The sequence below is a fragment of the Tauraco erythrolophus genome, chromosome 9, assembly GCF_009769465.1.
Source record: "Tauraco erythrolophus isolate bTauEry1 chromosome 9, bTauEry1.pri, whole genome shotgun sequence".
Classification (NCBI taxonomy): domain Eukaryota; kingdom Metazoa; phylum Chordata; class Aves; order Musophagiformes; family Musophagidae; genus Tauraco; species Tauraco erythrolophus.
The window spans coordinates 41,263,178-41,288,320 of record NC_141473.1 but is presented as its reverse complement, the minus strand read 5'-3'; the positions used below and the strand labels follow the sequence as shown (position 1 = coordinate 41,288,320).

General features: G+C 45.9%; 1 long non-coding RNA gene across 1 annotated transcript in view; it reads left to right on the top strand.

Annotated features, from left to right (window-relative positions):
• The first annotated feature begins 10,949 nt into the window (after nt 1-10,949).
• The window catches only part of LOC147528279 (uncharacterized), a 65,002-nt gene continuing 50,808 nt past the window's right edge, over nt 10,950-25,143 (top strand). The window contains exons 1-3 of the long non-coding RNA XR_015222326.1: nt 10,950-11,138; nt 12,021-13,989; nt 19,040-19,158. This is a non-coding gene — a long non-coding RNA (uncharacterized LOC147528279). The remainder of the gene's footprint in view (nt 11,139-12,020; nt 13,990-19,039; nt 19,159-25,143) is intronic.

Sequence of the window (25,143 nt, the reverse complement as noted above, 5' to 3'; positions counted from 1 at the left end):
AAACGAGTGTCTGTGCTGAGAAGACACAGACTCTTGTAGCCACATCTTGTCTCCAAGCATCTAGAATGTTTCTGAGAGGGCACTGGGAGTTCAGTAAGTGTGAATGGCTGCGAGCGTATTTGTGGAGATGACAATCGTGGACAAATCTGTGTTGGAAGGCACCTCTGGGACTCTTGTCGCCCAGCCTCCTGCTCAGAACACAACTAACCTCGAAGGTACATTAGGTTTTTCAGTGTCCAGTTGGGTTTTAAGAATCTCCAAGGAAGGAGATCTGTTGCTGGAAGAACCTAGTTTGGACTTTGAGGGGGATTCCCACCTCGTGCCTGGAGATAGTCTGTCCTGCAAGCTTTATCTGGTGTTTCTCAGTGCCACGGTGAGATGGGAGTGGAGGAGAGGGAAGAACCTGAGGTCCAGGTGATATTTGAGATACAGGTGCACCAGAAAAGGCTGTTTTCTTCTCTGTGTCTGTCCAGCTGAGCTGATGTTCTCGATGAACCACCAGTTATTCCTTAAAGATCTTAACTTCTGGATGGCTCTGCTTAGCTCACAGTTCATCATGGCACAAGTCAATTGACTGGCATCGTTTTGTGAGTGCCTACAGGGGACTTTCCTTGGCCATTTTGTTGAGTGGCTGCCAATCTTTAAAATCCTTCTATGAGTCTTCCCATCAGACCTTCTTCTTTGCTAATTTAGCACGAAGTACTTAAGAGGTTAAAAGTAGGTTGTTTGCATGCGTGTTCCTGTTACATGCTGCTGTGGGGACACAGAAGGTCCAACCTTTTCAAGGTGGAAGTTCCAAAGTCTGATCTCGCTGCATGTGCAGAACTCATCACAGCAAATTAAAAAGCCAAAACGGCTCGAAATGATGAAAATCCAAGTCGTGTTTGAGATTGTTTTCCTGACTTCCAGAAAAATGAATCTGTACTTTGTCTAGACTGCTAAATAAATATAATTAATAAACGATATCTGAACACGTTAAAGCACAAATAGGTTTGGAAAGACCTTTTTTGCGCTGTGTGAGGATTCATTTTTCTTGCCACCTGCGTTGAGGTGAAGCTTTTTTATCTTTTGTAGGCAAAGTGCTCCTGCTTGTAATTGCCTCGTGGTTGGACCTCCCAGGGGGAGGTGATTTCCAAGCAGACGGATATATGAGTGTACAACCCAATCAATTGGATTTTGAACATCAGAAAGAGTAGCGGCACCTTGCAGTCCAGTCCCATCTCTTGTGTAAGTTCATGCATAAATGTTATCATTAAGGCTTTGACTAATTGCACGGTGTTTAACGATCGTGCCAATGCTAATAAGGCTGGCGTGCCACTTTCTGAAGGATCTTAGCTCGTTTGTAATGAGTTTTCATTCACGTAGCAATGAAAATCTTTTTGATGTGTTCAGTGTGTGGACTAACTCCAGATGTCCACTGGAGATGAACTGCTTGAGTTTCCTAGAGTGAGGGAGACTGGTTTTCCGTGGTGCATTACTCTGGGAGCTGGTGGTTGCGGTGGCAGAGTGGCTTGTGGCAGGTGGAGGCTTCTCACCCTGGGACCCAGGTGAGGTTTGAATGCCTCAGAGCATTCATAAGTTGTGATCCCTATCACTAAATCCCTGCTTCTGGATTGAGAGGCTGTAGATTCAATTCCCAGAGAAACCAGTGGTTCAGGTGCATCCGTTCAAAGTGAGCTTTCTGGGCTGAATTAATTCATGACTCTCATAGAGCTGATTTTTTTTTTTTAATTTTTTATTTTTTTCCTCCCTTCTCTTTATCTCCCCAGTTTCCCCCGGGTGTCCCAGGAGGTTTTGGAGAAATGCCTTGTGGTTTACGTAGCAGAGTAAGACCTTATCAAGAGGGAACCAGCACCACAGCGAGTGTCAGCACGTGGGATGGTGCCACGCGTTTTCTGCCCTCGCTAGTGCTGTGGTGACTGGCTTTTCTTCCAGGTTTGTGTCATTTAAAATGCTAATGGTGATCTCTGCACAGCTGAAGTGGAGTAACTTCTGCAGTGAGTTGTTTGTGACTGATGCATTGTGGATTTTTTTTTTTTAATTATTATTATTTTTTGACAAAAACACCATGAGAGGCAATTTTTCCTTCTGGGATGAGAGACTCTCTGCACAGCCTCTGGCCCTGAAGGTGGTGCGGGGCCGATGGAGCACCATGTTCTCCCTCCAGCAGAAGAGGTTGAAGCAAGCAGAGCTGCCATGGACGGGAAATCCCTGGAAGAGGCTGTGGAGGAACAGGCAGGATGCCACTGGGATGTTCGTCGTGCCTGACTGTTAGTACGGTACAATGAAGATACTACTACGTTGTCGCGGTAGCAGCTTGGAGTGGTCTGTCCTTTAGGAAGGGATTTTGTTGCTTCCAAAGTCAGTTCTCAGAATTTTAGACAAAATATGTGTGTGTGAGTGTATGCTTGCCTTTGGTGTTTATTCTGGACACAAAAAAGTCCGAAATCAGCCTAAAATTTAGGGTCAGAGCTCATGGGCACAAGGAGTTTGAGTGTGTAGTTCTTACTTCCTTTTGTCTTCGCTTTTGAAGTCTCTAGTAGTCACTAAAAGAGGCAACACAAACTTCAGCCAGAGGGAAGGAAAAGTCCATTTATTTCCGCAGCCACTGCAAAATGAAACATCTGGAGTATTCGAAGAGGTGAACATGCTGATCTTTCTGTATTTATAGCTTTAAAAATGGGGAGGGGGGAAATTAAAATAAATAAAAAGAGGAATGGTCTCTTCGTTGGCTTCTCTGGAGGCAGTATTATCCTCTTCTGAATTGAAGGATTTGTTTCCTTTCGAGGGCTGCTTAAAGTACATTTCCTTTTTCCTAAAGCAGTGGTGAATTACTCTGTGGTTGTTTGTGAAGTGACTTGCTATATGCTTAATAACCACCCACATATTTTATTTGTGCTATACTTTTTTTTTTAAAAAAAAATTAAAAAATAAGGTCTCATGTCAGCCCCTTAGAAGACAGATTGTCTTGTACAGGGCATGTTAGGTGGTCTTGAAGTACCTTTCTTTTTTTAATGGGGATTTTTATTGCTATGAGATACTTTGGCAGGGTGAGGGCAGCACTATTCCTCCAGTGGCTTACACAAAGCTAACTGCAGGGAGGAGGAGGAGGAGAGCTCTTCCCTTCTCTGGAGACCTTCTTAGGTACTTCCAAAGCTGCACACTCAACTTATTCCTCAAGTGCAAGTATTTATGTGCAGTACACGTGCCATAAAGTGACACGTTTTTAAGCACAGCGTTTATTACAAGTGTTCTCAGCGTGACTTCCCAAGTATTCCCAGATTAAACCTGCCTGTTGTGGTACCTCTTGTCATCAAAGTCAGCGGAGGTTTGTACAAGGCTCAGAAACGCAGCTGAAATCGTACCCGTTCAAATCACCCAGTCCTGGCCTTCCTGGACTGGTCTTCTCACCCTTCTTCCATGTCTTCTACCTCCTCATGTCCAGTCCCACCTTCTCAAGGTTTTGTCGTGTCCTATGAGATCTCCGCTGCCAGCACCTTCCCCCTGGGCACATAGGTGTCCCTGAGAGGTGGCTGTTACCTGAAGGGTAGAGGGAAGGAAACATAAACCAGTTCTCTCCAGCTACTTGTCATTAGAAAGAGCAGGGACAGCAGTGGGATGAGAGGGACCTCTGGTTGAGTGCACGGGGGGACATCGGACCCCACCACCGAGTCACGGAGGAGCATCTGCTGCTGTGGAAGGAGAGGGCCTTGGCTCCTGCTGGGGAATGGTGAGTCTTGGCCCCACCTGGAGCACACCGTTTAGGTACCAGTGAGCCCAGCCCTCCCCGTTGGAGCTTCTGGTAGGGGGAGGAGGGAAGGAGAGCTTGATATTTGAACAGCCGCCTCTGCTGGATCAGTCAACAGGTTCGTGTGGATTGTTTCTGTGCTCAAAATGTAGGAATATTGTCCTGGCAAGCGTTGTCAAACTCGGATTCTGTGTTTGCAGGCAATTAATTCCCTAGAAATTTCAGGGATGGGATGGAAGTGTTCTTGTAGGTTCTTTGTAACAGCTGGTAATACCTGCAGCTGATCAAGCATAAACTGAGGGCTGGTTTTTGGATGCGGGAAAGCAGGAAGCAAAGCCCGGCTTGGTGATGTCAGCATCAGAAATTTAGGGTCTGTGTTGATTCCTCTTTTGTATTATAGTTTATAGACAATGCTTCCTTTTTTTTTCCCCCTTAATGAAAATTCTTTTGCAACATGTGTCACTCCATCTTCAATCCTGAGTGTGTCTGGTGAGAGCAAAATCTGCTCGTGCTTTTGGGACTTCAGACACCCCTTTTGCAGCCACCAGCTCAGCAGTGAAGCCTGTTACAGTAAACCCTTCCAGTTATGCCATCCCGGTTGTTTCTCACTCTTCCCAGTCAGGCTGTGCAGGGTTTTGGACGACACATGAGGATGATTTGCCTCGGTTGCTGCCCCTTCCTTTAACATCCAAAAAAACGGTGTGCCGAGCTGGGAAGGAGAGGACCCTCATCCTGCTTGTTGCAAGTTTGGATTTTCATTAAGCTGTGCAGAGCCAGAATGAAAACATAACAAGTGAAGGCATCCCAGTTACATTCCCAGCCAGGGCATCCGTGCAGCTGGGTCCTGCTTGCTCTGCAAGAGATCAACCTGCATGTTTCCATCCAGAAGTGCAAGCAGGATCACAATCTATGGGTTTCAAGGAAATCTGCTTTTCCCAGCAAATGTACGTGTGAGGCTGGAGTCAGGGATAAGCATCCCCCGAGGGCAGGCAGGAGAGGGAGAGCTGGCTGTGGTTCCTGGCTGTGCAGGGCTGCCTCCCTTCCCTCCTTCCCTCCCTCTGGAGAGGCTGCTCTCATTCCAGCAATTAAGGGGAATTAGCAGTTGCTTGGCTAGCCCCAGCGCTTTCCAGATGGCTTTTAGAGGGATGGAACAGATTCCTGCTCCTGACCCTGAGCTGTGTCCAGTTTTGGGGCCCTGGTGGGAGGACAGGGTGGATCCAAGAACCATCCTTTTGCCAGGTCCGAGGCCGGTCAGATCTGCAGTATGAAGGTTTCTTTTGCTGAAAAGCAGAGTATGTTATACTACTGGTATTTCCGAGGACCTGAGTACTGGTGTATAAATGTCTTGCTTACGTTGGGAACCGAGAGCAGGCAACTCCAAAACCAAATCCTGTAAGGCAGGACTGGTGGGCTAATGTCGTGTTGGGCTGCTGAACAGAAATGGGTGGAAACAGCTGGGTTTTTGGGTTTGTTTAGTGTCTTGTTTCGATGGTTTTGTGGTACCAGTGCCCTTTTTGCTCTTATGTTACTGTTATCCCTTCTGAATAAGGCATCACGGAGTCGTCAGCACATACGAAGGAAGGTCCCTTCTACTGACAGGGACTCCTTGCTCCCAAGCAAGAGATTTCTCTGCAGCCCCAGCAGCACTTTTCCCTTTTGAGGAAGACTTGGCTCAAGTTTCCGCCCTTTTTTCCATCGTTTTTTTAGAGAAAATACGTTGTTTAGTTCGGGTCAAATTTGCAAGTACTTTACTGGAGCTCAGTTTTTCTCTTCCCTGCCAATTTAACGTTTTTGCACCTTTCATAAATCATTTGATGAACTGTTAAAACTGGAAGAGGTTTTTTGGTGTTTGTAAAGTTAATGGAAAACTCTAGTAACAGATGCGTTACAGGAGATGGCCCCTCAAAAAGGGAAGCAGTGCAAAAGCCAGAGTAATACTTTCCTTGTTGACAAATTCGTTTGGAAGAGATGATTAATCCCTTACATCTGCGCAGATCCAGCTTTCAGACTCCCAGCTAATAGTATATTTGCTTTTCCTAAAGGGCTTTGCTCTGGCTTGAAGGCAGAGGCCTAGCAAACAGAGTGCACCTAAAGGCAAACCCTGAAAGTATATCTTTATTTTTAGATGGAATTTTCGAAATGAATACTCAGAGTCGTTTCCCTGAAGCCTGGGAGGTCACCGGCTCATAGGAGGGATGTGGCAGCAACGCACAAATGCTTTTCGGTGCCCAGGAGAAACAAGATTAAAAACAATGACTGTAGCCTAGCAGGGGTGTGGTCCAGCAAATTCCTTTTCCAAGTTGATGGCTTTTGGGTCAAGACAGAGTAGAAAACTTTTAAGTGTGCGGAGCACGTTTCTGCTGCCAGCTGTGGGAACCTGTGAAAGTTGGAGTAACTTTTGTGGCTGGAATTTTCAAATTTGGTTGTGGTTTCTTTTTCCTTCCTTAGGACTCAGCTGTATGTACTTTGTTGCAGTCACTTGAGTGACTTTATTTCTGGGACATCGTGCTGCCCCCCAGCAGAGATGACCCCTCAACTCCCCCTGCCTCCCAGTAAGTCATCTGCCACTTGTTAATGGGTGCGTTAAGCCCGCTTAAGGAGCACTCTTGCTGAGATTTGGATCCCATTTGCATCAGACTAGGGGTGTATTGGTTTTTAACACAGAGTAATTGTTGCCCATCAGCCACTCTTATGCGCTTCTTAGTGATTAAAGCTAAAGAAAAATGACGTCATTCTCCCAGGTATCATCTAGTGACTTTGCTTTTTACTTGCAGTGAATTAGTCGAGTGCAAATCCAGTTTGAGTTCGTGGCCCTCGCTGCAGATACGTGCAGGTCTCCCCTCTGGCCACTGCAACAAAAGAATAAATGAATCTCTCTTCCCAGGAGTCAGCGTCCAGGAGGAAGTTTCTGCTCAATTTGGGGTGTGTGTGACAGATGACAGCAAAGCCTGGCTGGGAGTTGGAGGTCTGTGGCTCCTCTGAGCACGACATGTCGTTGGGAGGGTTGCTGCTGCACTGCTCTGGTTTACAGCCACCGAGGAACAAACCTCTTCCAGCACACTGATCCCAGAGCCTCCGCCTGCTTGGCCTCTGGACACCCAAGAAACAGGCACGGTTTGTGAAACTGCCCCTCGGGCGAGTCACCAAGCTCCTCTGCAGACCCAGCTGTGGAATTTAATACTCCCGGAGAGCAAGTATGTATAGAATTACCGTGCCGTTACCTGTATGGCACCGCTCCGGTGAACGGATCTGCCTTCCAGCTTCCGCCTGCTCCCATTGATAACGATGGCACCGAGTTAGCAAAAAGGAACACGTAAGACAGTTTCGTGGAGCAGCAGATGTGCTCTCTCACTTCATCTCCACTCAACCCCTGACTTTAAGTGGGTATGAGAGATTTGAGGGATGTGCTTGATGAGTTGAAAAAAGAAAAGGTCTCGCTGTGAAGGAGGGGTGGAAGGAACTGCAGCAGAGCTTCGGGCTATCAAAGGCTCTGATTGTGCTTCTGGGCGTGCATCCCTTTGTCCTAGCTGTCTGAGGTGAAAACTGGCTCTCCAGCAAGAGAAGCTGCTTCAGGAAAAGGTGTGCTTGATATTGGCCATTTTTCTTCTTTTTCCTTAGCTTTCCTCTCCTCCCTTGTGCAGAACTTGCTGCCCAAGTCTCGCTACGTAGCTCTGCTGCTTTGATGCTTACCTGTGGTGTACGTTTGCAGTGATGTGAGAAGAAAGCTCCATAACTGGATTTAAACTGAAAGAAGGGAGATTTCGATTGGATATAAGAAAGAAATTTTTCACTCAGAGGGTGGTGAGGCACTGGCACAGGTTGCCCAGAGAAGCTGTGGCTGCCCCATCCTTGGAAGTGTTCAAGGCCAGGTTGGATGAGGCTTTGGGCAACCTGGTGTAGTGGAGGGTGTCCCTGCCCATGGCAGGGGGGTTGGAACTAGATGATTTTGAGGTCCCTTCCAACCCAAACCATTCTATGATTCTAACTGTAGGGAAGCATTGTATGTAAGAAGAGAGCAGGCCACTGCTGGAGGATCGCTTTGACCACGTAGGTAAATGTTGTGTGAGCTTAAAATGGAGATCTGTTCTGTGTTGCATGCTTCTGTACCTTTCTCTCTCTGACCTTTGGATTGTCCCCAGAGCCAAGTTTTGTTACTGCCTTTGGCTCATATAACTTGTAGTTTTAAAAGATCTTCACTAACTTCTAGATTCTCAAACCAGAGATTTCCTTGCCAAACCGCCGCTCCGGAGTCACCTGCTCCATGTTCCCCATGTCCTCCTCTTCCATCCCTGCCCCAGCTTGTTCAGTCGTACTGTTTCCCTGTTAAGCAGGAGGCAGAAAAGCAGCAGTTGATCTAGATTGCAAGGATGGTGACAGGCTCTTTGTAAGCAGCTTGTGACTGCGGGGAAGCCACGTGTGAAGGTGACATCAGTGTGACAGTGTAAATCTTGCCACCGTGACTCCAGGAACGCTGGATGCGAGTTGAAGGTGTAGCTGATGTAGCCAAACGTGAAATGGAAATGTCTCCTTCTCGGTAATTCGGAGTTTGTTCTCAGCTGTTGTGCCTGTGCCCATCCTTTCTGTCCCTAAATCAGATATCAGATGTTATAACCTAAAAATAAAGTGTGTTGTGCAGAGGAATGGGAACGAGACAGCGCGACGGATTCCAGCTTTCATTACGGTCCGAGCCGTGCAGACAGTTCCTCGGGTGACTGAGAGCTCATCTGCTCTCTGGCCTGTCATTAATTCAGACCCCAAATGAAAAAAAAAAAAAAAAAAAAAAGGAGAGGTTTGAAGAAGCTAAGAGGTTGTTATAATTTCTCTGAGATGAGCATAACCCCTGTAAATCTCTGAAATTGAAGGGACTAGATTTATTTTCTGAGCTACTGCCTGGGTGGAACCTGGAGGTGCTGTGTGATGCTTTTGGTGTTTGAGAAGTCTGCCTTTCTGCCCTCGTGGGCTTTCAAAGGTGGACCGCAGTTTTTCTTTTTTTGTTTTGTTTTTCTTCCTTAAGACTTGAAGATCTCGTGTGACTTGCTACTTCCTTGTTCGTACCTCAGGAAGTACTGCAGATGGCTTTGTGTGCTGCATTTCAGCATCGTTTTGGCACTTAATGTGCCTGATGTTTTCATTTAATATTTCAGAAACTACTTTTCTCCCTGTGTAAGTTAAAAAAAAAAACAACAAACAACTGGAAAATGTAGTCTGTTTGGTATTGCTGTCATGTGGTGGTTATGATGTGCAACTCGTTCAATACTGCAGTAATGCACTCTGGCTTTTTAGAGCAAGACCGAAATTATCTGTGTTTTCACGTAAAAGCTATGATTATTCCTGCAGGTTGGTGCCAGGAGTCTCATCAGGGACTCATGGAAAACTCTCTAGTTTTTGCTTTAACTCTTTAGGTGCCACTAGGATTCTTATATAAGTGTTGCACAAGGCTGGTCTTGAAAAACAGTCCTGCAGGGCTGAAGTTAACCCCCTGAAGGCTGAAGTTAACCTCCTGGAGGGTGAGCACCAAGTTGACCAGAGTTTATTCCAACTTTCTTTGTTTTTTTGGGGATATATTGCGTTGTCTGGGTTTCACTCCTTGTTTGTCTGAGGTCTCTGACCACACCAAACGAATTCCAGCTTGTGAGGCACTATGAGTAAGACCTATGTGAAGGTCCACATGGTGATTTTTTTTTCTATCACCTTACAAGGAAATGGCTTACCCAACCGTAGGGCTTGTTTTTCTGCACATACATTTTTGGTAATAAGGTCAAAACTTGCTGTCTCCTTACCCCAGTGCTGTATAGGGTTTTTTAGCATAAAAATACAGAAGTATGTAGTATTACCTTTCTGTAAACCTGGATATAGTGATGTTTACAGAGCAGGAAAATGCTTCCTCACCTGTCAGATCACTGTTTTAAAAGCTAAACTTTTTTTTTTTCTGTTTATATTTGGTTAATTCTACATTTGTAACATAGTTTGAGATAAATCCATTGATGAACTAGGCAGTTTATGGAAGTGAGGAACTGGTGCAGAACCAGCTGGTGGCTGGGGATTCCCTGGCAGGAGTAAACAAGGAAACCACAACCCAAGAAAAGCATGCACCTGGAGCTATGGGATGGGGAAGCTGCAGAGCTAAATGAGACAGGACAGAAAAATGCACTAATTGGTAACTACTACAGAACTGGTATAGTGGGGCTGGAGATAGCTGTCTCCAACCCCATTTTGGTTTGGTTTTGTGTTTTTTTCCCAAGCCAGGTATCCTGGCCTTCACAAGAGGATACAGCATGTCTGATTTTGCCTTTGCTGCTCTACTAAAACAGAGATCAGGAATATGAAATATGTTGAGAACGTGTCTAGAGCATGTCTCTAAATGAGAGGAGCTTTGAGCTGGAAAAGGAGATGTTCTTTGCTGCTTCTGAACAATAACATTCTTAATATTCCTGTCTTCCAGTTCTGGACTGTGTGGATAATTGAGTTGTCCTGAGTGTTGTTTGAAAATCACCCGTTAACTGTCATGCGTTTGTCTTTGGTGAGCGAAGCAGTTAACTCCTTATGTCTCAAAAAATGGCCTAACTAAGCTGCAGAGTTTAAATCGTGGAGCAGCCTGCACGGAAACTCCTTTTACTTTTATAGTGGGTTCCAGAGCCCAATTCCCGGGGAAGACCCCCTAAGTCTTGGTTTACTCTGCTGCACCATCAAGTTTTTCCTGCTGGTGAATGCAGCGATCTGCTCTGAAGGAAGTGAGCAGGAGTGAAATTGGCCCCCCTGCTTGTTCTCCTCCTTGCTGTGACAACCTTTTTAAGGATATTATTCGGAGCATTACGCTTTGCTTTTTGTTCGTAGTTGTGCTTCAGCAGAATAACCTTTGATAGCTGTAAAGCCTTAAAGGGGAAAGTTTCTGGCAATACCTGTAGGAGCCGCAGTTCTTTGCTGTGCAGGTGCTGGAATCTGTGTCTTGCTTTAATGTTTCTTGGAGCTAAAATATTTTTGGATAAACAAAGCATTTCACATACTGGATAAACCACTCACAGGCAACCTTTTTACCCCCGGAGTGGAACGCAGCCGCCGGGAACATTGCAGTGTGAACAAGGACCTCTAACATAGCTGAGAGCCAGAGTGGGATGTAGTGGGGCAACGTGTCCTATCTAAACATTAATTTTGGTCACTGTATCACGCTCCAAGCCGTTTATTGTATGAAAAATTACTGGCATCCATAACCAGATTAATTTTTATTTACGGAACAGTTTCCATTTTTTTCCTCCCTGAACTTGTCACCGAATGTTGCTGTGTAGTAAGCAGGAGCAGCTGGAGACGTATTTGAGGAGTACTGGCTTAACACCAGCCTGATCAGGTGTCCCCTGCAGAAAAACAGACCACATGAGATGGCAGGAATGCGTTGGTGGGTCGAGCTGGTGGGTATGGTTTAGTTCTGGCCCTGGCAGACGTGCGTTCTCTGCTGTAGTAGAACATACTACAGAGCTATACTATAGAACATAGCAGTGTAAACATACCTGCTTGAATCTAAGTAGCCTGGAAGCCAGAAACAAGGATTTATTTCCACCCCATCCGTGTGGGAGACGGGATGCCGCAGGAACTGGGATTCCGAGGAGCGGGCAGCGGCGAGCAGCGGCACGTAGACTCCCCTCTCTGCACAGTGATGGACGTGTCGGACTCCTTGCCTGATAACGTTATGGAAACAGAGAGTTTAAATGGGATCAAGTGGAGGGGGTGAAGCTGAGCAAGTATTTGGATGAGAGATTCCCCCAGGGTTTCTAAATACAGGCTCAGGAAATTCCTGGAGCTGGAAGTAGCCAAAGCCTCAGACAGAGCCATGTCTGACACCGTTCAGCCGCTCTTACACGATGATTCAACTGATGTAGCAAAACACTTACGAGATTTATTTTTGTTGTTGCTTGGGGATATAATGAAAATAAAAGCCCTGAAGCTTGGGGTGACTGAATTTTAAGGGTTGTAAGCATGGAAGGAAATGCCAAACTTTTGTTGTGTGATGGCAGCACCGAAGGGAATCTCTGTGAAAAGTAGTTGCTGCTCTTGGGTACGCTGGCATCAGCCCAGAGGTGCTGCAAGAGTGGTACCTTCTGTTTTTCCATTTTACAGGCTTCCCTTGACTAAGTTTTCCTGGGCAGTAAGGTGAATTGAGAAGGAAGTTAAAATGAGAGAGCTGCCCGAGCATTGCCTGCTTGGGCACATTTTGAGTGTGTTTGCCAGTTGAGCAGAGAATGCGTTTAGGTTTTTGTTTTGTTTTGTTTTTCTCCTTCAGTGGAGCTCTTGGTGTGCTTCATGACTCCGGTTGTTTTTAGCTCACATGCAAAACTTGAGCAACGAGCACAAAACTTGTCAGCACATCTCTCCAGCTGTCCTGCGAGGTGTCCCCTGACCTCCCTTCCCAGGAGAACCGTTGGCATCCACTGGTACTTCTGGAATTCGATGCGCTCCACGCAGTGCACGGCGTGTCCTCGGAGGAGGAGCGAGGCCGGAGCGAGCCCATGCGACGCGGGGCAGCTGACAAAGGAGACATTCAGTCACCAGCGCAGGATCGTGTTCCAGAAGCGGATCTGAACTAGTGCTCCAGCTCTGCTGGAGCTGAAAAAAACCCCACACCACAGAGCTGGTTTTGTGCCCTGCTTATCTGCATTAATCTCTCCAGACTGCACAGTCTGTGAATGACCCTGTCTCTCTGTTCTGCTTGTCCTCCCTTGGAGAGCTGCACGTAAGCAAACCGGCACCCATCCTGCTCTCCTCTTCTCCCCGTGCCATCATCACCACTGCTCCGCAGGTACCATATTGGCCAGCTCGTGAAGTCTCAAACTCATGGCATTGTGCTCGTGTTAAAAGCTGAACAAATCTACGTGAGAAACACAATTTCTCAACTCTCTGCTCAATGAAGGGTGCACCTCCTTTTGCCAAACCAGTTATTCCCATTTCTCTCTTTGCGATAGCTTTGTATCAGCCATTACTTTTTAAAGATGCTTGCAAAGGTGGAATATGTCTAAGGGCCTGTTGTTTCAAAGCACTTTCTAAGTGGGAAAAGCTAAGTTTAAACTGCTGTAGTTTGTTTCCGAGTAGATAACTTGACAGGAAGGCTTTTGGGTGTGAAGTCGTGTATTTAAATATAGTGTGAATTCTGACGTGTGATGTTGCTTGCAGGTCAAAGTGAACCACTTCTGTCTCCGTCCGTTGAGCAGAAGCGTGTAGACTGTGCTGGTCATGGAGACCTTGACTTTCATCCTGTTCTCTTCCAGCTTCTGTAAAGCCAGAATAGGTACCAGTCAGTGGAAAATGATCCATGAGGTGCCAAGCACCAGTTTGACTGGTAAAAATAAGCACTATAATAAGCAATTTGAAGTAGTTCCTGTTGGTGACAGCAGACTTCCCTCATGCTATAGTCTGTTCCAAGAGCAGCAGCGAGGTCCGTAGCTCCAGTCATACCCTGCACTCCTTATCTCCAACAGGTTTGCATGATGAACTCACAAGGTACGTTGTGCGAAGGGTCACGGGCTGAAAGGAAGGCTTGTCCTTTCTTAGTCACTTTTTGGGAAGACGTGTGACCTTTTAGGAGTAGGCTTACTGATTGCAAGTCGAGGACACCCTTGGTGGATTTGCCAGTAGTCAAGGAGCGGGTGTTTCAGCAGCCAGTGTTGCAGCAGATGGCATTGCCTTCAAAAAGATGTCAGTGTACCTTGAAATGGTTGTTGAGCTGAGGCTGTCAAGTCCTTCTGATAGATACCTCTGTGTGTGTACCTACCCACTGAGTGGGCTGCTAGTGGGAGAGGGATGCAGTGGGAACTTTGTCCAAGTATCGATCCAGAAAATACGATCAGTCTGAATAATCAGACCTTGGCTTTTTGTAACCTGGGGAAGTGATCTTGATAGGTCTGACTACGAATATGCTGAAAATGCCCCAACTATGAGTTCCGGTGTATTTCACTTTGTTCATGTTTTCCAACCTAATAATGACTTGCTTTTTTAGGATTAACTAATCTTAGCTTTTTACCTTCAAAATATTTTCAGGTCAATGTGAGAAATTTTGAGCATCTCGCCCTGTAGAGACAGTTGAAAATATCAGTATGTACCAAGTGAGTTCTTGGTGTCCTGGCATCTATCTGTGTAATGATTTCCACGTGTCTGTGGCACCCTGAGTGACAAGGAGACTTGGCAACGTTGAGGCCAGATCTGTGGAGAGGAGCGTGTCCTGTAAGGTGTTTTTTGGAAGGCTGAGCAGCAAGGAGGTGAGAAGGAGGCCTGAGAGGGGCATGATTATTTTGGAAATGGGGAAAGAGTCCGTCTTCTCTTAATAGGATTTTTATTTGTTGCATACTTCTTAGATCTCTTACGACCTGACCTAAATATAAATGTAGACAACAGGCAAAGGGGGGTTTGGATCTGGCTATTTATTGATGGAAGCTGATTTCCCCTTTGTTATATCTCCTCCTCTCTCTGCCGGAGTTATGTAGTAAGAGGCCTCCAAAGTTTGTTGCCTTAACTGGTGCTCGTGCAGTCCTTTTTCCTCCCCCCCACTTCTAAAAGTCATGCTTCACCTTATTTATGGCATAAAATGGGAATGGAGTCTTGGTGGGGTGTTGGCTGGCTTTGTACAGGCTAGTGCAGAAAGTACACGGGTGTCTGAGATGTGAGGCTGAGCAGTTACGTGCTAAAAGTGCAATTTTAACAGTGAAAAAAGTGTGCTGGCTGCAAACGCTACCTTTCGTTCATCACTTAAGTCAGTCTTTTGAGCTTCCTCCCCTCAGTTTTGTTCCCAGTCCCCCCCTGTTCAGGTCACTGGGACGCTGGAAGAACTAAACAAAGGTAATGCCATGAATAAATCATGCTAATTCACATGATTCTGTTGCTGCCAGTTGGGATAACTACTTTCTGTACAAGCAGGATGAAGGTGATGTTTCTGGGCTTCACCAAGCACCGATTCAAAATGCGGGGTGTCTGGCAGGGGGAAATTGCCTCTAAATCTCTCTAAAATGGAAATAACAGCTGAAAATATTCTGCTGTTTTACAATTAAAAGGCAAAAATGTGAAACAGAAGTTACCCGAAAATCTAACAGCGAAAGCTGGGTGGGGGAGGGGAGGGAAAGTAGTTTTCAGTTAATGATTCCCTGCTGTGAATCTGTCTAGATAAAACAAGTGAGGATCCTTCTTTTCTTTCTTTCATCATTCTTACCCTTTCATTGGGGGCGAACGCTGCCTTAAGATGAGCTGTATGATTTTTATTGTCTCCACGGGAAGAGTGCAGAGGCAAACAACTGGAGGTAGGAGCAATCTGCAAGATAGTTGAGTGATTAGCATGCCTTCGGAGATGTCTTCTGTGTAAGAGCTGCATCACAAATTTTACTGGCTTCCTGTGCTCAGAGAATTAACTGTGAGGAGGATTCAAATGGCATCTCAGACGTCGGCTAAACGTGCTCTCGAAATCCCTCATGTTGTCTTTAAATCAATTAATTTGACTTCTGTAATCCGCAAGCGTACTGGATTGGCAAACTCACGCGAGTCATCTATTTAGGCTGGATTTCTCCGGTGTATTTTAAGGAGTGCTTGAGTGTGTCTGGCAAACGAGAAGCAAACATGCCAGGGAAATGGGGAAACAAGCCTGCCTTCCTGTGCTAGGGTGTCAAATGAAAATGCTGCTCTAATCTTTGTGGTGCCTTTTCTAAGTAGCAGTCGGGAGCTGGTTAATCCAGCCTTTGCAGACATTCCTGATCCTTGCTGTTTGTGTTGGATAAGAAAGTAATAGAACAGCCTATTCTTGCTCCTTTTGCAACGCTGCTGCTGGTGTGTATGTATCGAGTGGGAAGGAAAAGATCATCTAGTTCCCCCATGGCAGGGGGGTTGGAACTAGATGATCTTTGAGGTCCCTTCCAACCCTAACCATTCTATGATTCTATGAAAAGAAGAAGAGAATCCTCAACTCCAAAGCTTGGTGGCTGCTTTGCAGGCACAGCTGAAACACAGCCACAAGGAGACGTTTTTACTCCAAGTGACCCGTGTCACTTAGATTTGGACACTTAATAGTTACTCTCCTAAATCATGTGGGTGGTTGGTTCACTTGCATGAATAATAAGGATGGTAGCATTTGTCTGAAAAACATTTGCATGTTAATGATGGGAATGATTTGCTCTTTCTGGAAATCCTACAGGTTTCTGCAAGCTGTAAGCTATCTAAATGCGTTACTCAGAGGTGCAGTGTCTACTCTAAGCCTGTCCTAAGCTCGAGGCTGTGTTGCTTACAACATATGAGATCAAGTGTTGTGAAATGGTGCATGTATTCTGAATAATTCTGGAGGGTGTTTGGGTGCTATTTGTGATATAGAATCATGGAATGGTTTGGGTTGGAAGGGACCTCAAAGATCATCTAGTTCCAACCCCCCTGCCATGGGCAGGGACACCCTCCACTACACCAGGTTGCTCAAAGCCCCATCCAACCTGGCCTTGCATAGAGGCATATGGAGAACAAGACTGGCAAGTCACTTCAGAAGTTAATTTTTGTAGCATTAAAACCAGAATTGCTTCTCAGGTGGTGCTTCTGCATTCAAGAAACGCTGCGGATGTTAGAGCAAGTGGTGTCACAGCGAGCCGAACGTCGTCACGTTATGCGCTAAAATAGAAGTGGGCTCCTCTCGTGCCGCTCAGGCTCGCTATTGCTTAGCAACTCCAGGAGCTGAGCTACTTCCATAAGGATATTAAAATGCAGTTGAAGGGAACTGGGCTCTGAACTGGGCAGCCTGTACTCCAGCAGAGCAGAAGCCACTGCCGTGCAAACAGAAGGATCTTCCTCTGCGGGAAGGAATGGAGGATGGAGGCGTTTGGCGTCCAGGCTAATCGATTTAGGTAAGGTAGGTCTTTTATTCTGAAAAGTGTATAACACGTTAGAGTTTAAAAAGAAAAAAGAAACAACAAACAATGAAGTGCTGTGTGTGTCACGAGAAAGATAGGCACGAGCTCTAATCGAACCTTGCCACACAGTTCTGCTATCAGTGTAGCTTTGGTCGTAAGCGAAGCTAACTGTCAGCGTGAATTGCTTCTGCTTTCTTCTAACCGTCTCAGAAATAATTTCTGTATGCGGCAGAAAACGTGTCTTTACGGGGTCTGTGTGGCTTTGCACTGGTGAGGAAGAGGCTGCAACTGGTACCGCGTGCCTTGAGAGCGCGCGCGGTGCTCAGCAGCTGATTCATGACTTGCTCATGGAAAACGTGTGTTTACGTTCGAGTGCCAGTTCACGCTCCATCGTCTCTTGCATCGAGGGGGATCCATCCATCCTTCCTGGAAGAGCGGGGACACGGAGTTGGGAGCTTTCCCTCTGGATGTGGGGAGCGGTACGGCAGGCTGGCTTTCTGGCAGTTCACGCTGCTGCTGCTCCCAGCAGATGGGTGGCTTTTTGGGCTTCATCAAACTTGGCAGAGGAGTGAGTGCCTGTGAGCAGAGAGAGTGCGATGTGTTTGGGAGGGCAGCTGTTGTTGCAAGATAGGAGTGCAGTTACTCATGGAAACAGGGTCTTCCTCCTTACCAAAGACGTGCTGGTGGGTGTTCCTGGGCTGGATAACTTGTCTTACGTTTTGTAATCACCAGCTTTTATTACTACAGTCCTACAGCAAACAGGGCAGGGTGGCAAGGCTTTTACTGAGCAGCTCTGCTGCTGGCAGTGTGCCATGGCTGTGTCCCGATGGACAAAAGCCATTTGACTTCCATCCCATTATAGAGGAGTCTTCCAGAGGCTGTGCTGGTGAGTGCTCAGGGTGGGTGTTCGGAGCGGGAGGTGCCTCACAGCACCCTGCCTGAAGCACTTGGATGGAGTTATCTTGAAGACAAGGCAAGGATGCAGTGTAAAACTCCAAAACTGAATTTCCAAGTCATCTTCAACGTAGCTAAAAAGGAGTTCAAGGAAGCAGAACTGCCATGCTGCAGACTGCGTGCTTCCCGGGAGTCGATATTTGGGTTGGCTTCTGCTTCAGCAAGCAGAACTCTATTCCTGCCTCCCCCCACACCCCCTACCCGCTCCCTGTAGTATTGGAATGGAAATGTATGAATCCCAGTTTCCGAACTAATGTGAACAGAGCGGGGAGACCATTTGATTTTCCCTTATCCAGAAGTTTAATAGAAATAGCCCTGCAGAGCCCCATGTAGAAGGGGGCTGGTTCTCTTCCAAATCTGGCCCGTGGCTTTGTCTCCCTTGAAAGCTGGGGAGGTTGGATGAGGAGTGTGTTTGCTTCCCAGCCACGAGGCCAGTGGTTTGTCCACCGCTGCCAGCTTTAACCTTTGACTGTGCAGAAGTCAGATGGGTGCTGCGTTTTGAAGGGTTTGGTCATGTGCATTTTGGTTTTTGCTTTTTGTCTTTGCTTCGGTTGAGGTGCTTCCTCTCTCTCATAAATGATCTTGGTTATCTTGAACACCAGCAGAAACGACTTTTCAGCCTTCCTCCTCCACTGCCCCTGCATCAGCTTATTTGTCAGCAAAACCTGTTGTCTTGTGTGATGCCTGGGTGGCTGTACCAGCTCCCTTCACAGAAAATTTTGAGATTTATTTCTTTAGTTTGTGCTCCAAGTGGCAATGTGTACCCCAAGAGTTGTTCTGCCTGATTCTTTGAGCAACCTGGTGTAGTGGAGGGTGTCCCTGCTCATGACAGGGGGGATGGAACTAGCTGATCTTTGAGGTCCCTTCCAACTCAAACCATTCTATGATTCCTCTTTTAATGAAAGAAAAGGTGCTCTGGGTATCACTGGAACTGGGTATGGCTTTCGAGAACTAAGCACTGGGATTCCCATGATGTTGGGAGTAGGTGGCTTCTGGTCTACAGTGCCTCTGGACCAAAGCAGGTGGTCAGCGGCTCGTTTCTGGCAGCTCCATTTCCCACGTTGTTCTGGGAGTGGTGGTCTCATCCAAACCGCTCTCGCCTGGTGCAAGCTGGGAGAAAAATGAGCACATGTCCAAGATACTCTCCTGCAGGAAGGCTGGTGCACATGGCAACTAGTGGATCGGCTCTCCGTGGGGTGCCACAGAGTGGATGAAGAAGCACTCCGGGCTTCCTTCAGATCCAGTGAAAGCTGCTTATAGATCTTATTCGGACACAGGGATCTTCTCTCCTTCTGTGTTCTTTGGGAAATACTATTTTTAAAATGCAGCTGTCCATCTTAGCATGGTCTTTACTGTATATCCCAGCTGTTGGTAAACCTTGAGGTCATCTTCACATCCTAGTAATTCCTGATGTTTTAATAAAAAGGTTGCTGTTAGATCTACTTCTTAATATGGAATCGCTTGTATTTGTTTTTTTGAATAGTGACTCTTATGACTCCATGAGAAGCAGCCAGCAGCAGGTCTTCTGAGCTTTGACTCTCATATTGGCAGTGAGCTCCTAACCTGATGAATCGAGTGCTCTGGGTAGAAAAGCAATTCCGGGTAAGTAAATAAATTTTGCTGTTTCAGGCACGTATGTTTTGGAGCGGTGTGTTTTTTCAATACTTTGTTTACTGTAAACCGATATGAAATGTGACTTGAGTTTGGATAAGTTCTTGTTTTGGGCTTGCACAGGCAGATATCCGTTTTGCTTTGGCTCCATCATTTTTTGCATGAGTGCCAGTGGTAACGTTCAGCACTGGCAGCCCTCAACGGTCCTCCCTTGTGTATTTATGTCATCTGACTTGATGTCCTGCAGCTGCGTGGCACTGTTTCCTTTGGCACCTGCTCTGGCTGGTTTCTTTAAGTGAGGCTTTCATTAAAAAGGATGGCTGAGTAGAGAATATGGTGATTCCCTCCATATTCCGTTAGCTTAGATGTTGCTTGTGCCAACCTGGCACTCTCTTCTTTCGAGGGAAAAAAAAAAAAAAAAATTTACACCAACAGGTTAACTCCAGTACTAAATTATATAATCTTAGGAAAAGTCCACTGAGAGATGACTGAGATCCGTTCCTTTTTCCTGCTTCCAGGTAAGGATAACCGAGAGCAAAACTTGAGAAGATGTATGGTGTGTATAAATGCTCCAGAAACCCTACTTAGAAGGGAATCTTTGCTCTTCTGGCTGTTGAAACTGGAGTGATATATTGGGTAGACAACCAGACTGGTGGCTGGAATACCTGGTTTCTGTTCCCAGTTCTGGCTTTGACGTAGATGGATGACCTGCAAAGAGGGAATAAATGGAGCGTATGCCTTTTCTTGCTGCTTGTAGTTACGTTTTTGACTTCTAAGAATCCTTTGAAGCTGTGCAAGGATTTGCTGAAAGGCGTCTTTTTAAGATTTTCGTGGTTTTGTTGGGTTTGATCTGTGCTGGAAAGCTCCATGGCTGATTTAAGAGCTAGAGGAGGAGGTGTTGTAAGAATCAGAAAATAAAAGCGGAGCTATTGGGCGTGGAGATTTTGAGAGAGATTTTTGTGGTTTTAAGACTGTTATTTGTTTGTGTGTAAGCTGAGTGACTAACATTGAATGAACCAAGTCTTTCATGCCTTCAGTTCTTGGTTGGGAAAGCTGCTCCCTTTTTCTCCAAATGTTCTTGGCTATTAGTGAGACTGAACTGGCTGATTCTGAGAGGTTGTGGTGAGGGACAGAGCAGAAAAGCAGCTTTTGGTTGTGATTCTTCCTAATGCAGCTGTAATTCTTCCTCTGAGTGCCTCGAGCAAATTAGTTTTTTGGGAAAGTTGGTTTTAGCCCCTCTCCTACGGATGCCCCGGTCCTGCACACCTCTCCATCTTGAGTGTTGTACAGTTAGGATGTATGAAAAATACTGTAAGAAACACCATCAGCAATCAGAAATCATGAGAAAAACGCCATGACTAACCACCAACGCTGCTGGATTTGAGGGAACGGATATTTTTTCATGTGTTGCACGTAGGGTGATTCGTTACGAGCAGGTTTTCGTTTTGCAGTTGCTGCTTTCTGACCACTGGCATCTATGTGATAGCTGTTCTGGACAAACTGTAATATCTGGGCTTGTTGTGATCAGTCCTGAAGAATCCCTCCTTTCCCCACCCTCCTTCCACGATGTAAATATTAAGGGTGGAAGACGCTTTTTACCAGACACCTCATGTCACTGTATTGATTCAGCTTTTGTTTCCCCTGGGTCCACTCCACAGGCGTTATGAATAATGTAGGAAGCCGTTACTTAAAGTTTAATGCAGGTTTAATAGGGGTTGAATATCAACAGGTACAGCCCAGGAGGTGCAAGGCTGCTTTGTTCCATGTGAAATGGAAACGATTCCAACCAAATACTGTCGGGCATGTGGCGTACCTTGTAATTTCTGCGAAGATATTACTTGGTGTCTGGGACCTCTGTGTTTTTTGTGTGTTTGTCTCAGTGCATGGCAAAATACGTTCCAAACTAAGGGGATCACAAAGCACGTGGATCACTCGTTGCTGAAATCTAGGGATCTAATCTAGGGCAATATCAAGATACTGCTTTCTCTTCAATGGCTTTTTTTTTTTCTTTTTCCCTTGGTATGAGTATTACTTTTTTAAACAAAGAGAAAACATCCCTTTCCTCAATTGTTAGCTTTGCAGAACTTGAGCCTTAAAATAATCCCGGAAGCCTTTTGTTGTATAAATATACTCATCCTCCAGCTTGACACTGTATGTGCTTGATGTAGCTGCTTGCTGAATTCTCTGAAATTTCAACTCCAGTGGCTTTGAAAGAGGAAAAAACCTGACGTTACTTTTATGTAGCACTTCATGGTTCTGGCCATGGCAGCTCTCTAGACTGGGAGAGCAAAGCAAACACGCCGATTGCCATATAATGACGGTGTAGCAGTGGCTCTTTACAGCAGACAGTGCAGTATGAAGCAGTGGTTTGTGGCTGGAACTCAATTTTTGTGTCCCTTAATCATTTTTTGTTTAAGCTTGTTACTGCTGAGAATGCTTACATCTACCAAACTCAACTCCATGGAAACAGAGCCTCAGCATATGTGGTATCTTTTGAAAATATTTTTGCCTAAGTTCCGAAATAAACATGTGTATGAGTAGAGCAAGGCCTTGGAATGGTTAAAATTAAATTCCAGTGCAGACTAACTCCATAGTTAAACAGGCACCAAGATTTTCAGCTGTCAGATTGCCCAATTAAATGGGCAACAGTTGGCTAGAGCAGATGTTTAAAAAAAACCCAAACCATTTGACTCCCCTACTAACCTTCCCCCCGAGTTTTTCCAGACGCGCAAGCTGCGCGCATCAGGACTGTCCCGAAGAAGTGGGAAAGGCAAGTGGATGTTGCAGGATCTGCCTAAGTGGTTTGGTACAAACACAAAGCCCCCAGGTTGCGTTTAAAAGGTGAGGAGGATGAAGAGTGAATCCATGCAATCATAGAATCATAGAATGGTTAGGGCTGGAAGGGACCCCCAAAGGTCATCTAGTCCAACCCCCCTGCAAGGAACAGGGATATCTCCAACTAGATCAGGTTGCTCAGGGCCTCGTCCAACCTGGCCTTGAACGTCTCCAGGGATGGAGCATCCACCACCTCTCTGGGCAACCTGTTCCAGTGTTCTACAACTCTCATAGTAAAAATTTTTTTCCTAATATCCAACCTGAATCTACCTCCCTCTGTTTTAAAACCATTACCCCTTGTCCTATCACAACTGGCCCTCCTGAACAGCCTCTCCCCTGGGAGTGCCTGAATCCAGACTATAATCTGATCCGCTACTTCCTCCCGTGTTAACAGAACAACCGTATACCAAGAGAGGAGCGAGGAGTCCGAGGAGAGAAGCGATGGTGTGACGTCTTGGGCACTTATCCAAAACTGAAGGTTTAATTGAATTTTGGAGCAGATATTGTGTGTTCCCCGTGCTCAGTTTGTTTGGATCGATCAGATTCAACTCTGATAGATTTTGTAGCTATTGGTGCTTGTTAAGTAGCTTCGCTGGTTCTTGGTAGGTGAGTAGTGTAGAGCAGGTTGCTCTCGATAGTTTCACTCGTCTCCTGATTTGTTTGCCCTCAGACACGTAGCTGCTCCCTTGTTTCTCGGAAAAGGCGAAGGATGTGCTAGCAGGAAATGGCTGCAGTTACTGAAAATAGACCGTATCTGTTGCTGATCAATTCTTAATCCAAAGAAGGAACCTTCCTTCTCCGGATTTGTTTGCCAACTGAATTGGCAAATGACTGTTCCTTTGTCCTGAGGCTGGCTCTGACTGACTCACACCAGACAGCCCAAGTGATGGGATTTCCCAGAAGGGTGTGCTGATCAATTCTCCAAGAGAAAACGGGGTTTCCATCTTGCTTTGCGTCCTCTTTGCTCAGGCTTCTTTTTTGCTTTGACTGAGTTTTTGCTGCTTGGCCCTCCTGTACGTGAGCTTTCAGTTGGGCTTTGATGGCTCATGCCATCCCAGCTCTGTTCAAGTGTCCCATCATCCACCTGAGGGACGGGACAGGGCGCCCAGCAAACACTGAAACTTTTGATAGCAACCTGTGTGCTCTACTCGGGTTCAAGTGCTTGAAGAGTGAAAGTAAATAAAGTTGAAATAAAGTTTAGCCTTTCTCTGAAAGGTAGTTGCTGCTTTGAAGTACAGCACGGCTCTTTTGCAACTCTTTTGGCTTCCTTTGAAGGCTGAGCAGCTGGTGTTCAACTGTTCCCGTGGCTCTTCGTGGCTCTTCGCACGCCAACCCTTACGTTGAAGTGCAAATGTTCCTTTGTGCCGAAGTCGGGCTGGAAATAGTTCAAAAAGTCTTGTTTATTTGGATTCCCGAGGGGAATGCCGTCTTGCTGATGGCTAATCTTGCTTTGCTCTCTGGTTTGTGTCTGGGTTTTCCGTGTTCGGTGTTCAAACGGTGCTGAGGGGTTGGATGAATCTGAGCATCCCCTTAGTCTGCAGCCCAGCAGACACAGACTCACTTTGTTTCAGTTCATTCTTAAATGGTTTTCTCTATTCTCAGTTGTTTGTTGGTTTTTTTGTTGGTTTTTTTTTTTTTCCCCTCGAGATGCTTTAGAACACAAAGAGTTTTTTTCCTGGCCTGTTTCCCCCTTCCTCTGCTGTCCCCATTTCCAGTGAAAAGCTGAAAGGCTGTCAGCAACTGTTTTGACAGATTTCCATGTACTGCTTAGGAAGACAAGTTGTTGTATCTAATATATTTTGCTCCATGGTGATAAATACATAGCAAATATTCTACCCATCCTTAGCTATTAAAACGCTGAGGGATTTTATAGTCCCAACAGAGGATATCTGCTCTGTCACCAGAGTCCTCTGTGACTGTCCCAACTGTTCAAATCGTGTGTGCATCCAAGCTACATCTTGGCAGACTTACATCTAGAGCATGCTCCTACCTTTTGGTTCCTCCCTACCCGTTTCTGCATCGTGGAGCTTCGTTGCAGCTGTCTCCAGACATTGACGCATCACTAAATTCCCCAAGCTTTACTAATAACTTCTTGGAAAGCTCATGTAAATATGGCCTTGGGAGCTCCCTGAGCTATGTGGCACATCTTGAAAGGCAGGTGGCAGAAAAGGTGAGGAACAGGCTTTGCACAAACGCTGGTTTTATTATGAGGATCTGCTAACTGTGCTTACGAGGTTGCTTTGGATGTTTTATGAATGTTGTCGCTGATGCCCTCCTCAGCCTGATGCAGCTACTTGTGTCTGCCCCCTGCCAAAGATCTGGATGGTCTACATCTGACAGCACAACCACCCTGGCATAGTATTGGTTCTTCAAACTCTGTCTGCTCCAAAAATAATAATCTTGCAGGAAAAGCATTTAAATGAAGCCAGCAGCAGATGCGAAATCCAGGCAGACAAACAGGTCTGGGCATAGTTTTCGACACAGACAGCATGCGTCGCTCCTGAAATCAGCTGCAGCACTCAACTTGCTCTTCATCTTGATGTTTTGGTTCCCCCCACCCTGTGTTTTAGCCTTTGTGAAGTTTCTCCAGGCAGGCAGCTGAATACCAAGAATGCAAAGGCACTGACTCCAGTTTTGCAATGCTCTACAGTTTTTGCTGATCCTGTTTAAAGTCCCCAGACAGTTGATCTTGCAAACTTGCAGCTAAATGGATGATCTAATTCCCAGTGAATGCTGTGATCATAAACATTACCCTACATCACAGAAATGATTTGAAAAGTGGTGTGTATTCCTCAAGCTGTCAGTCGTCTTTCAGCATCCTTGTTGTGCTCTTTCATCTTTAAATGCTTGTGCTGAAGCTCGAATGAACTTACCTGTCAGCAGTCATGAGGATGTCTTTTCTCATCTCCAGCTGCTCCTTAATCATAGCTGTACCTGGCAGTTTAAAAGCTGTTTACAAAGGAGATAAGCCGAGTAGATATGTTGTAGCTGCTGTTTCTCAAAAAGATTTTGCTCATACTCCAATAATGTTGAGCACGAGGATGCAGTTCTGCTTTGTGAGGACGTCAGCTTGCTCAAAGCCAACGTGTGAGCTCTCTGCTCAGAACTCCTAAGGATTAATGCTCTGGGCAGGTCTATGGA